At 35.7% G+C, this 15,855-nt stretch overlaps 1 protein-coding gene across 9 annotated transcripts in view; it reads left to right on the top strand.

The window, feature by feature from the left end:
• Positions 1-15,855, top strand: part of CTNNA3 (catenin alpha 3) — a 1,750,900-nt gene that overhangs the window by 277,672 nt on the left and 1,457,373 nt on the right. The gene's annotated exons all lie outside the window — the stretch shown is intronic.

Raw genomic sequence — 15,855 nt, 5'->3', positions numbered from 1 at the left:
GGCCCAGCCGCTGCGCGGCATGTGGGATCCTCCCAGACCGGTGCACGAACCCGTATCCCCTGCATCGGCAGGCGGACTCTCAACCACTGCGCCAACAGGGAAGCCCTATGTTTCTTTATTTACATAAAAATCTATGAGTTTATTCTGATGTTACCAATACCAATACATTCATTTGTTCAGCATACACCTTTCCTTTTTTCTTGAGTTTATATGACATGCAGAGTACCTTATTAGTTACTCTGGAAATTTACAAAGAATATGAGGAACTATCTGTATCAGAAAAGCCTTATTAATATGACTGACTTCTTTCATTTGGTGATGAAAAACATAATTTATGAAGATTTGTAAGTAGTCTAAGAAGAAATCAATATTCAGTTTATTAAAGAAAACTAGAGAAGGATTGTTATATAAGCTGCATACTTAATGTACCTAAAAACACAAAGCCCATGAGGTATAAAGAGGTGTACATGGTCCTCATGTGATTTGGGAAAGGTGCACTTGTGGTTAGTCTTCTGAAACTGATATATATTATTGTACTAGAGGCACGTTTATTCTTCAAGTGCAGCTATGAGGATGTTAGAGCAGATGAGGTTAGTCTACAAAAAAACCCACTGAAATACTAGGTTGTAGAAAGAAATTAACTTCATGAGATATCCATGAAATTATAATTATAGGGAAAAATCTCCAAGGCTGAATTTGTGCTGGAATGTTTTCCAGTTTATACTGACATTCCTCGCTGTTAAATGTAACTTTCTGCAACCTGCAAAGTAGCAGTGATGTTCAGATTTTTTAGTTCTTTTACTTTAGTATTAATGAAAGACCTTGTCTTTTGTTTCAATCCATATAATAATAATCTATGCTCCATGGATTTTATTGATGACTTTTGATTCAGATGGTTAAGAGGAATTCATCTTCTTCCTTTTCTACTCCCTAGACTTTCTTTAGTGAACAGGAGCTGTCAGGCAATGTTCTAAAATTATAAGATAAAGGTAATGTTATTTCATTATGAAGCAGAGACATTTACATGTACACCATCTGTGGGATACTTCATTATTTTATAGTAAATGAATTGAAATTACTTTTCTTAAAAACAATAGCAAAAACTTTTAACTATTGATAGAAGACTATCCTTACTTCTACTTAGACTCATTAGCCCCTGAACAATAGGCATTATACTATATTAGTGATAAGAAGGGGAGAGTCAACTATTTTATTAATTCGTTTAATGTCTTATAACAAAACTCTGTGCTCTAAGAAAATAAAGATAATAATAGCTAACTCATGAAGTACCTATTGCATACCAGAAAACATTCTTAGTGTTATACATATTAGCTCATTTAGTCCTCCTAAAACTCCTATATGAGGTAGATACTAATATTACAATTTTCAGATGTAGCACAGAGAGGTTTAATTACTTTACAAAGTCACACAGCTAGAAAAGGCAGAGCTGGGACTTGAACCCAGGGAATCTGCTTTGTGAGTCCATTGTATTAACAAATTACCTCTATTCAGTTACCAATTAGATGAATTTATTCCTGCAAAGTTTTTGTACTATGTTATAATTTAAAATAATGTATAATTTAGATGTTTTAAAGATACTATTTTAATAATAATAATTTTAAAATATATACCATTGTGCATAATCTTTACAACAACCATTTGTTAGTTCTTCTTAAATTTGTTTTAGGGGATTGAATGTACAAACTACACAAATAGATTTAAATGCTCTTTCACTAATAAGAATAAAATACTGCTAGTTTGTTAGTTGATATTGGCTTTTAATGTATCCTGTTTAGCCCTGAAGGAACACTAGTACATTAGATATGTGCCTAATTGAAGGAAGGGAATTTTATGAATATATCTACTGTACTGTTATTTTTGTAAAAGAATGAAATTTGAATCATAACTCTGGAGTATCTCAGTTGGCACATATGTTCCCTGGCAAATGAAAGATTAAACTTACATTGGTTTCTAAATTTCTGAAGACCATTATTTTGCTGATATTCATTTACATTCTTCCCTGAATATGAAAAAGTGCGTTAATTTATTTGCAAGTGATGACAAAATTACTCTATAAGCATGTATAGAGGAATGAAAAGAAATCTTCTTTTGGTTTGAAGGCAAGGGTGATGCATATTTCGGTACTGTCCTATCTAATTAGATAATTCATTTAAGATTTATTCTGTTAAATGTCTTCATAGTTCCATTTTATGTGAACGTAGACACAGTGTAGCGTAGTAGAACAAGTATTAGATTAGTCCTAGTTCCCAACCATTAGACATGGAATTTTAAATAAAGTCATTTAACATCTGAGTCTCAGCTTCCTCATTTGTAAAATGAGACTACTAATGTCCTCCCCACAACCTCACCTAGTTGTGAGGACTGACTGAAACATTGTATGGAAAATTATTTTTAAGCATTTTCTGACATGTTAAATGTACAGTCATTGTCTTCATTAATGAAGGTAGAGAGCCATAAAATTTAGTTCAGCTTTATTAGACATTACACTTGACCCTTCAAGAAGTGGAAGTGGTGGAATGGGGGGTCGGAGGGAAGAGGGGGATTGGGGCCCCTACCCTTCGTGCAGACATAGAGCTTTTCAGTGGGTGGTAGATATTGATGGTTCTACATCAGTGGATTCAATCAACCTCAATGGTCTAGTACTATAGTACACATTTATTGAAAAAAAAATCCATGTATAAGTGGATCCTAGAAGTTTGAACCTGTATTGTTCAAGGGCCAACTATATTTTTAAAATAATTGAACTATATATATAAATAACTTGATTGTAGTATAATTTATATACCATAAATTCACCCATTTAAGGCATACAATTATATTATTTTAGTAAATTTACAGAGTTGTGCAGCTATTACCACAATCCAATTTGTGGAACATTTTCATCACTCCCCAAAGATCTTCTATGCCCATTTGTAATTTTTCCCTGTACCCCCCTCTAGCCCCATGCAGCCACCAGTCTACCTTCTGTTTTATGGATTTGCCTTTTCTGGACATTTCAAATAAATGGAATCATATAATATGTGGTCTTCCTGTCTGGCTTCTTTCACTGAACAAACTGCATTTGAGGTCCTTCCATTTTGTAGCATGTATCAATATTTTATTCTTTTTTATTGCAGAGTAATATTTGTTATATGGATATATCACATTATATATTCTTTATCCATTCTTTATCCAGTTGATGGACATTTGGGTTGTTTCTACATTTTGAATATTGTGAATATGATTTTATGATCATTGTGTACAAGTTTTTGTGTGGACGTACAATTTCATACTGAACTATACTTATGCTGATATTTGGATGGAAATTTGGTTTTATTCACTATCTGTAAGACTTCAGGTGGAGAGATTCAATATAAAAAATTTAACATATTTTCCTCATAGTTATACGGTAAATGGGCTGTCCTCATTAAGGTATTTTTTCTCTTATATACAGATGAAACATCATCTTTATAATATATAACCTTATCGTTTCTGTTAGAGTTATTTCCTTTCTCTTGTTTTATTGCATTAAAAAACACTGACTTTCTAAAGGGGTCCTGTAGGGTGGGTCCACTCTGAAAACTCAGACTCTGATTTAATACCTTCCCTTTCCTCAGGCTTTTGCTTCATTTAGATTTTCATTAGGTATTTTGGTTTTAGTATTGATAATCCCTGGCTTTTGTACTATCCCTGGCATGTTTATGATATCACTGTCTTAACATGTGATGACTACTAGTAATTGGCATTTTTGTTTTATTTTTAAATATTTTTAATTTTTATTTTGGCCTGGTAATAGTCTATGTGAAAATTTTATATCTGAAATAAACATAACACTTAGTAGTCCAGAGTCGTGTTATTAGATAAGCTCTCACAGTTTAAGATGTTAATAAAGACTTTTAGTTGACAGTTTCTTAATTTAGTTGTAAACTTCTCTGTAATTTAATTATGAAGTTCTTTTCCAAGTGGTTGAAATTTAGCCTGTGTGGTTTATTATGAATGAAAAAATTATATCCTAATAATATCCTATAGGGTATTATATTCCATATTGTTAACACCACTTTGGTAAATAATAGGGTGGTATAACTGCCTATAGCAATTGCACACATACACTGAAATCCACTTGTTTGTGTGTTTAACTTTGGGGTTATTTAAAAAAATTGAGTGGTATATTATTTATTAGCCCTTAAAGGTTTTTTCTCTTGCAAATAATCCTTTGTTTGGTAACCAAATAAAATGGTATGATCTCAATGTCATCTTTCCCCTAAAGGGTTCATTCCATAGATGTTAGGATATGCTGTTTATAGGGTGACAGGATTTGATATATGGAACTACTTTTCTGTGAATTTTTCATTTTGTTATTCTCATAATCAATGCAAGATGTCACAATAAATATATCTATAAGCTTATTTCTGATTTCTTAGTTATTTCTCAGTTATTATTTCTTTCTGATTTCACAAATTGTGAAATTTGTTAAGGTCATACCTTCTCGTGGTAGAGAACATTTGTGGGTGATAAAATAGATTGTTAGATATGGGAACAAATAGTTAAAAATGATAAGCACTCACAACAGAATTAAAATTCTTATTGACGTCTCGAAAGTTTTGGTGTATGTATTTAAGAGTTTATTTGATTTAGAGGATTTTAATCAGGATATAAATTCTACTTTTTCTGACTTTGTAGTACATGCAATGAACACTTGATCAAATGCACTAAAGTAAGTGTTAATATGAGATTCAGATGTTTGAAACAATCTCTGTTACCATGATGCTTATAGTTATTTGGGAGGTATGACAATTATCAGAAACATTAGACAAACTTTGGTAGGGGCCCTAGTGGAGGAAGAGATCTTCTATAGTTGACAGGGTCAGGGAAGCCACCATAGCATGTTAGTTGGTCTTTGAAGATCAGGTATAATTTTAACAAGGAGTGATGGAAGGTGTTCCAGCTGGATGAAACCTTAGAGAAGTTGTAAAAGTGGAAAAGGATAAAATATTCAGTGTATTTGCATCAAAGGATAGGAAATGGTGTTGAAATGTTAGGAAGAGTCAGAGCGTGGAGGACCTTCAATGCCTTAACCAAGAACTGCAAATTTTATTTAATTATGAATAAAATGATTTAAGATTTTAATCAGAGTCTAGGGAGTTGAATGTAGCAAATATTTAAAGAAAAATACTGATAAAATTCTATGAAAGGAATAATAATGTTTTAAAATTTGACCATAAGTGGTATTTGTTACTCTTTAATAATTCAGTTACATTGCTTTCTCATACTTATAATAAAACACAATAAAATTATATAGCTGGGAGGATAATTTTATCAAGATGATGCTGATTATAATAGTATATTAATGACAGTATCTATAAAATTTTAAGTCAATGCTGGAAGTATCTCATTTAACATTTTATTTTTGATGTTCTCTTGAATAGTCTCATACCAAATAAATTACACATTTAAACATATAACCCTATTTCTCTAGATTCAAACTGAGCTTGAACTTTGTGTCTTCTTAGATACAATATTTTATTTCATTTCTGAATAACTGATGTTTACAAGTTAATGTTGGTATTTATCTTTAGATAATATTCTGATTTTTTAAGTCACAGTAATACTCTAAAAAAGAGCCATGGTCCAGGAGTATCCCACATGCCACAGAGCAACTAAGTCCGTGTGCCACAACTACTGAGCCTGTGCTCTAGAGCCCATGAGCCACAACTCCTGAGCCTGTGCGCCACAACTACTGAAGTTCACGCGCCTAGAGCCCATGCTCTGCAACGAAGAGTAGCCCCCGCTCGACACAACTAGAGAAAGCCTGCGTGCAGCAATGAAGACCCAGTGCAGCCAAAAATAAATAAATAAACTAATTAAAAAAATATTCATTTCCTTCCCTCCCTTTCTCTCTCTCTCTTTTTCTCTCTCTGCATATATATATGCAGTTTGAGATATTGGAAAGATCACTGAAATGGAAACTAAGACTTGTGGCCCTGCCATTAGACTAGATGTAGCCTGAAAGCCTCTCTTTCCTTGTTTGTAAAATGGAGAAATAATTTGATACATATAGATTGTTGGGGGATTAAGTTAGTTAATGGATTTAATGTAAATGTTAAAAAATCTTAGCAATTATTGCTAATGTAACTTTATCATTTAGAATCTATGTTGCAATCTGAAAATATTTCCTGTTATTCAGATTCCCAAACTTGTTCCATCATGGTTCTGTCTAGTTCTATTTGCACTCTTCCAATATAGATATCACTGTGATATGTTAACCTAACTTTGAGGGGAAGTACTGGATCTAAATTTTCTACCACTTTCCTGCCTGCTGCTATCAACACCATAGTGTTGATATTTTGTATTAACACTGTGAAAGGATTTATGAGAATAGTTAGCTCTGTGTTGCTTATATTAGAGCTGGTTATCTCAATTCTTACTTAGTGGGAGGTACGTCCCTTGCCATCATCTGGCTCCCAGTCCACAGCTTTAAATTATGTGGAGGAGAAAATGATTATAAATGGCTCCTTCCTGTGGTGTCCCTTATACTTCCTCTCCTAACAAACAGTCTTTTAGATTTTTTCACCAGTTTCTCCTTGTGTTGCAGTCTAGGAGAGATGTCCCATCTGGTGATCAGCTTGCAAAGAGATTCCTTTAAGAATCATTGGCCTATGGTTAAGAGTTAGATTTATTTTTAGAGAAGAAACTTTAATTGGTTATATTTTTACTGAATAAATTTTTTAGATGTGAAGAGAAACTGCTATGATTTTGTTTCATTTTAAGGGAAAGATACTAATAAAATATATATTTGGGAAAATATTGCATCTAAGTATCATTTAAGATAAATATGGGGGTATCTGGGTAAAAATCAGAATTAAAATATAATGCTTCCAACTTTCCTTTTTATTGGTGGTGAATAACTGACCTAGTGTATCATGTTTTTGACATGTTGGGCACATAAGCCAAATTTTATGGAATTTTTGATTTATATTCTTATGAGAGCTTTTCAGTTTATCAGTTCTTTGCCTTTATGTGCCTGCTGAGCATGAAAGGCACTTTTGAGCTATGCAGTAATAAAAAAAATGCCAAAGAAACATTGGCCCAGGGGACAGGCTTTCTCTAGAAATAATTTTAATAACTGTAGTTACTGTAAACAATTTTTTATGGATACTTGATGCTCTCTCCTTATATTTTCATTTGAGTTAGTAATCAGAATCCTGTTTGACCAGTATCCTAGAGGTGAGAATCATCATTCTAATACAGATATTATAATGTGACAGCTGGCTGAGTCATAGTGGTTCAAAATGACGTTAGCCAGTATTGTGCAGGAGTATTGTAAGGTTTTGGAGAATTACTCTTTCCTTGCCAAAAGGTAACTCTGTAGGTACTGTGTAGCGCTAAGATTCCTAAGGCATAGTTCAAAGCATTCATGCCTCTCACAGATATCCATGCTATTTTTCATTTTATGAAAGATTTTCTGTATTTTACAACACTGGTGTGAGCTGATGTTTTATAGCAATGCCCACCTCCCATGCTGATTTAGTTAATAGACTTCCTGTTGCAGGTCAGAACTTTAGATGACTTAAAGGAGCATAGTTAGGCAAGGTAGAGGATTGGAATGAGGTCTGAGCAAGTGCTTAACTTTTATGAGAATTTTATATCTTTTTAACAGACTTGAATGAATAAAAGGAAATTTATGGTTTGCTTTGAGATTAACATTATGTGGAGCTCATGTTAATGCTGTGACTGGATTTCTTAAGTTATTTACTATCAGTCAGGTGATTTGTAAGTAACCCATTATTTCCTACCTTTATCATCCTCAGTGTTTTAGTCATAAGTAAATGAAAACTCTCATATTCCATTTACACACGCCATTGTCACATTTCTCAAAACATATATTAAGACCACTGGGATTAAATTATGTCTTTTTTTTCTCTTTTTCCTACAGTATTTTGAGAAGAATTCTCTCCCTTTTGCTCACTTTCCTCAGGGATATTTTGTCACAGTCTGTTTTTGCTGGTGTTCAATGATGTGCTTTGACACAGTTCAAACAAGTATTGAAGTTAAATCTTTTATTTATTTATTTATTTATTTTTGCGGTACGCGTGCCTCTCACTGCTGTGGCCTCTCCCATTGCAGAGCACAGGCTCGGGACGCGCAGGCCCAGCAGCCATGGCTCACGGGCCCAGCTGCTCCGCGGCATGTGGGATCTTCCCAGACTGGGGCACGAACCCACGTCCCCTGCATCCGCAGGTGGACTCTTAACCACTGCGCCACCAGGGAAGCCCCGAAGTTAAATCTTAAGGTAGAAGAATATGAGGAAGGGCCATTTTGCCATCTGAAGAGAGGGGAGGAAGGATGGCATGTTGAAATGGCAGAAAGAGATGGACATGTCAGGGAATGTGGAACCTGAGACCTGTGTGTGATGTAAGGGCCGTATAAGGAATTAGCTCTGCTCAGAAGAATTTCCAAGAGTTGAAAACAGGGCTGAACATAAATAAATAAAATGAAATTCAATGTCTGGATATAAAAAGTAAGAACTCATGCTTTAGTTCAGGGTCTCCAAATAAGTTGTATATTTTTAGAAGCATCTTCCCTATAGCGCATGGCAATTTAGATATTCATGATCAGGGTTAACACTGTAGCCAATTGATAAGTAATTTTTTTAACTTTTGGAAGTTAGTATAACATTACCATGTACTTATATTGTATATTATAGTTTCTGAGTGCCTTTTTCTGCATTTCATCTTTAAATCTTCAAAACAGTGTGGAAACATAGCAGGTTAGATTATATTATTTCCATTTTGCATATGATTTAAATATCCCCTTACTACCCTGGGTGCATCTAGGAAGCCACATGGGTATTAAAGCTCTGCTGCAAGGGCTTGTAGACTCCGCTTGCATAGCTGTGAGACTTCTGCTGTCCTCCAGTACTCCTCAAGTTATCTTTGAGATCCTGCAGGGTGTGTCCGCACCAGTCATTATGGTATCACACCTGCTGCCAGACCTTCTGTGGGCATGTGGTTCTTGGGCAAAGCTGTCTTGCCCTGGTGGTGGTGCTGCCTGGAGCTCAGGGTTTAGAAGAGTGGAGTGGGTAAGAGGGGAGAATGGATGAGGAGTTGGAGAGTTGTCCAGTAAGTTATTCCTTCTTCATTTAAACTAGTGTTTCTAACTACATACACACATATGAATTTTTAGAGTCAAAGGGTAATACTGCAAGCTTTAGCCTATGAGAGTTTGTGAAGAAGACCAGAAAGCACTACTGTAACCAATATCTGATGACTGAAAGGTTCTCTGTAAAGGTCTCTATAAAGTTTTGAGACACGTGAAAAATGATATTTGGTTCAAGTGGTCTTTTGGGTCCAAATTTCCCCATTATGTTTTTGTAGTTTTTGAAAGAAAACTTCTAAGGTTTAAAAAATTAAAAAGTCTTGTTCTTGCATAAGTGAATTCTGGACAGACGGAGAGAAGTCCCTTCTTGTCCACCGTGAGACAGTGGGCAGATGGTTGGAACCACAGGAGGCCTGGGATGCTGTTATTCTATACTGAGGTCATTAGAGTTACATAAAGTTAGCCATCTCACGCTCTGTGTAGCATTTCACATTCGAAGAAACAAAGTGGCATACAAAGTAATTGAAAGTAAATTTAAATCTTTACTACTTTGTCTTATCAGACAGCCAAAGGCGAATAATTGCATACAACAAAGTAAAGCTTTCTAAAATATTTTTCTCATTCTCTCATTTTCAAGATCTCCCACATGTAGCAGCTATAGAATTTTTCTCTTTTCTTACAGTGGTATAAGCTCCCAGAAAGCTCTTTCTCTAACCCGAGTCGTACAAGCGCCCTATATTTCTTCCCTTTCCTTTCTGGCTCAGTTTTGTTAAATAGATGAAACCAGCCTCAGGGACCTATTTTATTTTTCCTTCTCTCCCAGTACTTTGAGACTGTGTAATGGGTGGGGGCCTGAGAATTTGTTACACAAACAGTAATCTGTTCTCTTAGAGGATCTAGAAGGTTATAAATATATAACTCAATATTTTTCTTTTATTCCAAGAGCAATAAAAACCAGATCTTTGAAAATATTGTTGCATATATTGTGTGAATGAAGAATGAAGATAGTTGTTTATTAGCTCACGTATGCTTTTTTAGATGTTTTGGAGAAATCACCAAAACATCTTAATACAAAGGATAACTGTATTTCTCTTAGGCAATGAAAAAAAATCCCTTGGAACTGTAAATTCTATAAGTGATGTTTTCCTATTTGAAGTTGGCTAATAAAAAGTAAAGAGAGAAATTTGCAGCCCACCCCAGAAATATATAGCTAACCTTTTCTTCACCTAAATTTTTCTTTTGACCAACTTTTAATTGTGCTAATTTGTATTTTATGTATCCCTCTAAGCCACTCTATAGCCTTTCTGGTACAAGGTGATATATAAATATATAAATAAAGATGAGGAGCAAAACAGCAATGTCTCTTACACAAGTGTAGATTTATCTTAATTCTGTAGAATTTAATGGTGCAAAGATCAGTTAGTGGTCCTTAATATTAGAGCATTAATCCTGACTTAGAAATAAATAAGGAAAGCTGTTCTGGCATTAGGTGGAACATAAATTCCAGTAACCTGGAGGAAAAAGTTTAAAAACTATAGATTATTTTTACCTCCATATTGCTTCTGTCTCTGATTTTAATGAACATCACTGTTCACTGTTAGAAGTGGTTTATTTTTGCTTTATTTGATATATTCAATGCTTTGCATGCTGCCACCATTTAGTAGAACTCAGTACATATCTACTGTCTGATTATATATTTGAATTTATTGTTAACTAGTCATTGAATTTCAAGATGTACCTGCCATAGCTGTAGTTAGGGTAGTGAGGTTAAGTGGAGTGTAAACTTCTTAAAATTTAAGGATGATATTCTAGTTTTGATTCTGATTTTATACTAGCTTTTGAGTTGGTTTTTGGTGCCTAATACATGGTCAGTTAGTACTTGTTATGAGACCTCTCATCATGTAGTGGTGAGAATATCAATTTGCAATTAAGCAAATTAGTTCAAATCCCAACTCTGCTCCTTATCAGTATGAACTAATCTCTCTTAGCTTTAGTTTCCTCGGCCATAAAATGGGTGTAGTAATAATTTCTTTCCAGGACTGTAGTGAGCATAATGCATGTAAAGCTAGGGTATGTCCTGAACGAATTGGCTGTCTCTATCTTCCTGTTGAATAAATAGGTGAAGAAATGAATTAAACATTATACTTACTGTTTAGAAACATATTTTAAACTAATTATCCAGTATATTAAAAATTAAGGACAGTTACTTTTTTTTTTTGCGGTACGCGGGCCTCTCACTGTTGTGGCCTCTCCCGTTGCGGAGCATAGGCTCCGGACGCGCAGGCTCAGCGTCCATGGCTCACGGGCCCAGCCTCTCCGCGGCATGTGGGATCCTCCCGGACCGGGGCACGAACCCGTGTCCCCCGCATCGGCAGGCAGACTCTCAACCACTGTGCCACCAGGGAAGCCCTTGGACAGTTAATTTTTAATAAGAGAAATTAAATTTATTAAGAAATATGATGTTAAGTCTAAGTAAGGAATACAATTTCAAGACTTAGGTGAAAAGTTCATGCTTTGCCATTACACTGCAGTGTCTTCTTACGGAGGCATATACATGTAAATGTATAATAAAAAACAAATGGGTCCACGTTTAGCAGGTGATAAGAACAATGTTACCAGGGAGTTCATGCCTAAACCTTGGAGATTAATAATAGTTCTTATAAGCTAAGGTTTTCTAAAATAATTTCTATAACATACCTTCATTAGTTGATTTTTAGTTTACTCTTGTTTTAATTCTTATTATTTTATGTATGTATTTATCATACATTGCTTTAAATCTTTTAGAAAATAGGATAAATTGATAAAAATAGATAGGAAAATTGATTAAAAATGCAATTTCATTAAAAATTTTAAGTGTACCATGTAAGCACTGTGACTAACAGGATTCAGTGCCTCGGGTTCTGTGTTGGATCCTTTGATTATGGAAATTACTGCACTCCTTTTAGTAGATGTTGCAAGAATAACTAGACAAAGCATTCTGGAAAACTGGAGAGACTTGGATGGCTGGAGAAAACCTCCATTCCTAACTAGGTTTAGTTTAAAGTAATTAAAAAGTTGGTATAAAAGAAACTAATATTGGTTTCTGATGAACTGTCAGTGGAGCAACTTCTGTGTACAAAGGCTTTTTAGTGACCTGTTTGTCATTGGATGTGGTTTAAGTGAACTAATGTAATAATTTTAAGCATTAAAGTAGTTACCAAAGAACTTCCAATGAATGTGTGAATGTGATGGATAAGCTCACAGCTGGATAGCAATATTTTTCCAATTGATCCTACCAGAAAGGAAAAAAAAAAGAAAGAAAACAAGGCAGTAGGGCAATGATTGATTAACAGGGCTTCACATGTCAAGAAGGGCTAGTGATTCTGTTTCTGAGTGAGTGTTTTCAATTCTAGAAAGCACCCAGTGCTTGCAGTTTTTCCTTTGAAAGTGGTTATATGCAAATAGTGAATCTGCAGAATTTCCATATGTTCTGTATGCAATTTCCATATGTTCTGCATGCAATTTCCATAGGCAGAGAGTGCATGGATAACAGAAGTTAAAGTGTATTATTTTTTATATGAAAGGTAGCAGAGAGGAGGGTGGTGGTATGCTGAGGGGGTGGTGTATTTAGCTTAAGCTTGGAGTTAGATCTTCTAATTAACCTCTTACAATTTTTAGAGCTACATAAAGTAGCTGTTGCCCTTGCTTTATTGGAAAGAATTATAATACACAGAGGAAGGGAAACAAATCTCAAGAGATTATTAAACTTTTTTTACCAGAAGGCTGTGAAACAAAGTGTCTAGTTCTTCACATGGAGCACAAAATAGAGTCCTTCGGATTAGAGTATCAGGGAGAGTTAGTATATAATGGAAAGGTCTTAAGAAGCAGGAGATTGAATTTCTAGACCACATTCTGCCACTAAATTGCTTTGTGACCCTAGGCAAGTCTGGGTTTTAGTCTCCTTACAGATTGTCTAGCTTTGAAACCTAAAAATTATGTGAAATTCTTTCTTTTTATTATGCAGATGTTTCCCCTTGAATTTTCAGTGTTTTTGTGACCAGGAAATTGAAATATTTGTCTGTATACTTAAAATACTATGGAGGCTTCCAATTCATATCTGTGAAATATTCTGAAACAGAATGGGGGAATTGATTGCTTCATTAAATTGTGAGTTCTGGGAGGTACTCAAGGAAAGGAGAGACACTCATCAGAACCATGGTACAGTCGTCTCCCTCTACCCATGGTTTTGCTTTTGGCCATTTCAGTTACCCATGATAAACTTTGGTCTGAAAATATTAAATGGAAAACTGCAGAAATAAACAATTCATAAGTTTTAAATTTCATGGTGTTCTGAGCACTGTGATTAAATTGTGCACCCTTCCACTCTGTCCCACTTGGGACATGAATCATCCATTTGTCCAGTGTATCCACGCTGTATTAACTACCCGCCTGCTAGTCCTTTTGTGGCTGTCTTGGTTATCAGATTGACTGTTGCAATATTGCAGAGCTTGTGTTCAAGTAACCTTTATTTTACTTAATAATGACCACAAAGCACAAGAGTAGTGATGCTGGCAATTTAAATATGCCAAAGAGAAGCCATAGCATACTTCCTTTAAGTGAAAAGATGAAAGTTTTCAACTTACTAAAGAGGAAAAAAAAATCTGAGGTTGCTAAGATCTACCATAACTTTTATTACAGTATATTGTTATAATTGTTTTACTTTATTATTAGTTACTGTCATTAATCTCTTACAGTGCCTAATTTATAAATTAAACTTTATCATAGGTGTGTATGTATAGGAAAAAACAGTATATGTAGGTTTCGGTACTATCTGCGGTTTCAGGCATCTACTGGGGGTCTTGGAATGTATCCTCCATGGATAAGGGGGGATCCTGGACTGTGGGCTTGAGGTCAGGTTAATGGATTTGTTATTTTGTACTCCAAAACACTGAGGTTTTAGGATTTTAATTCTTGATGATTCTTTTTAGTGACCTCTGCTAACCCACTTGAGCCTCTAAAAAGTTACAAATGAAAAGTGAAAGGTGTACATGGAAGCAGCCCCTTAAGGATTTCCCTTCTCTAAGACTGCAAATGAGTAATTGGCTCTTGTGAGAGTAGTTGCTTTCCCACCTTCCTAGATCCTACCAATCCTCTAAGACCAGTTTCTGGCCTCCACTTTTTCATGAAGTCTTTCTTAGGTATTCCAAACTATCTTTATCTTCCTGACTGTCCTTGGCACTATTAGCAAATGTTGAAACATCTGTGGGATAACATATATACCGTTCATTTAGATACTTGAATATATTAAACTTTTCCTTAGTTATAAAAAATATTGGTCTTTTAGTATTTCATGAGCATGGCGGGTATCATAACATATATTCCTTCCCACCCATAGCATACAATATTTTAGGTACCAACTTAATGAATATCTGTTGAATTAACTTTTACATGCAGCCCTGCCTCTCAGAAGATTATGGTTAATCTCTAGGCATATTCTTTTATTCATTGAATAGTAATATCTTTTTTTTTTTTTTTTTGCGGTACACGGGCCTCTCACTGTTGTGGCCTCTCCCGTTGCGGAGCACAGGCTCCGGACGCGCAGGCTCAGCGGCCATGGCTCACGGGCCCAGCCGCTCCGCGGCACGTGGGATCTTCCCGGACCGGGGCACGAACCCGTGTCCCCTGCATCCGCAGGCGGATTCTCAACCACTGCGCCACCAGGGAAGCCCAGTAATATCTTTTTCAATATATAAATTTATTTATTTTATTTTATTTATTTATTTTATTTATTTATTTTTTTGTGGTATGCGGGCCTGCCACTGTTGCGGCCTCTCCCGTTGCGGAGCACAGGCTCCGGACGCGCAGGCTCAGCGGCCATGGCTCACGGGCCCAGCCGCTCCGCGTCATGTGGGATCCTCCCAGACCGGGGCGCGAACCCGGTTCCCTTGCATCGGCAGGCGGACGCGCAACCACTGCGCCACCAGGGAAGCCCTATTTATTTTATTTTTGTCTGCGTTGGGTCTTCGTTGCTATGCACAGGCTTTCTCTGGCTGCGGTGAGCGGGGCCACTCTTCGTTGCGGTGCATGGGCTTCTCATTGCGGTGGCTTCTCTTGTTGTGGAGCACAGGCTTTAGGTGCACAGGCTTCAGTAGTTGTGGCTCGCGGGTTCTAGAGTGCAGGCTCAGTAGTTGTGGTGCACGAGCTTAGTTGCTCCGCGGCATGTGGGATCTTCCTGGACCAGGGCTTGAACCCGTGTCCCCTGAATGGGCAGGAGGATTCTTAACCACTGCACCACCAGGGAAGCCCGAATAGTAATATCTTGTGAAAAGTTTCTACTTGACTTTATTTTTCATTCCTATTTCAGAGGTTACAGTAAGTTCTCTTTTTTTCTGATATTGTACCTTGGAGTTTCTTAGACTTGAGAACTTTATCTGATCCATTTTGAATAAAAATATAATCTTCCAGAAATTGGTTTCTAAGACCTCTCAGATTCCTACTATTTCATCTTTAGCACAATACAAAAAGAACATTGCCTTGTATGGAAATCAGGTTAATTTGATAATAGGCATATTGTCTCTCTTATTATAGTGTTGTGTTTGCTATGCAGATTAATTCTATGCTCCACTTAGGATTTTTACCTCTGTTCTCTAAAGTCTTGGATTTCTTATTTTATTTTATTTTTTAACATCTTTATTGGAGTATAATTGCTTTACAATGGTGGGTTAGTTTCTGCTTTACAGCAAAGTGAATCAGTTATACATATACATATGTTCCCATATC

Source organism: Physeter macrocephalus, chromosome 20 (genome assembly GCF_002837175.3).
Source record: "Physeter macrocephalus isolate SW-GA chromosome 20, ASM283717v5, whole genome shotgun sequence".
Lineage (NCBI taxonomy): Eukaryota > Metazoa > Chordata > Mammalia > Artiodactyla > Physeteridae > Physeter > Physeter macrocephalus.
The sequence above is the reverse complement of the archived record's forward strand: the minus strand, read 5'-3'. Positions and strand labels throughout refer to the sequence as shown.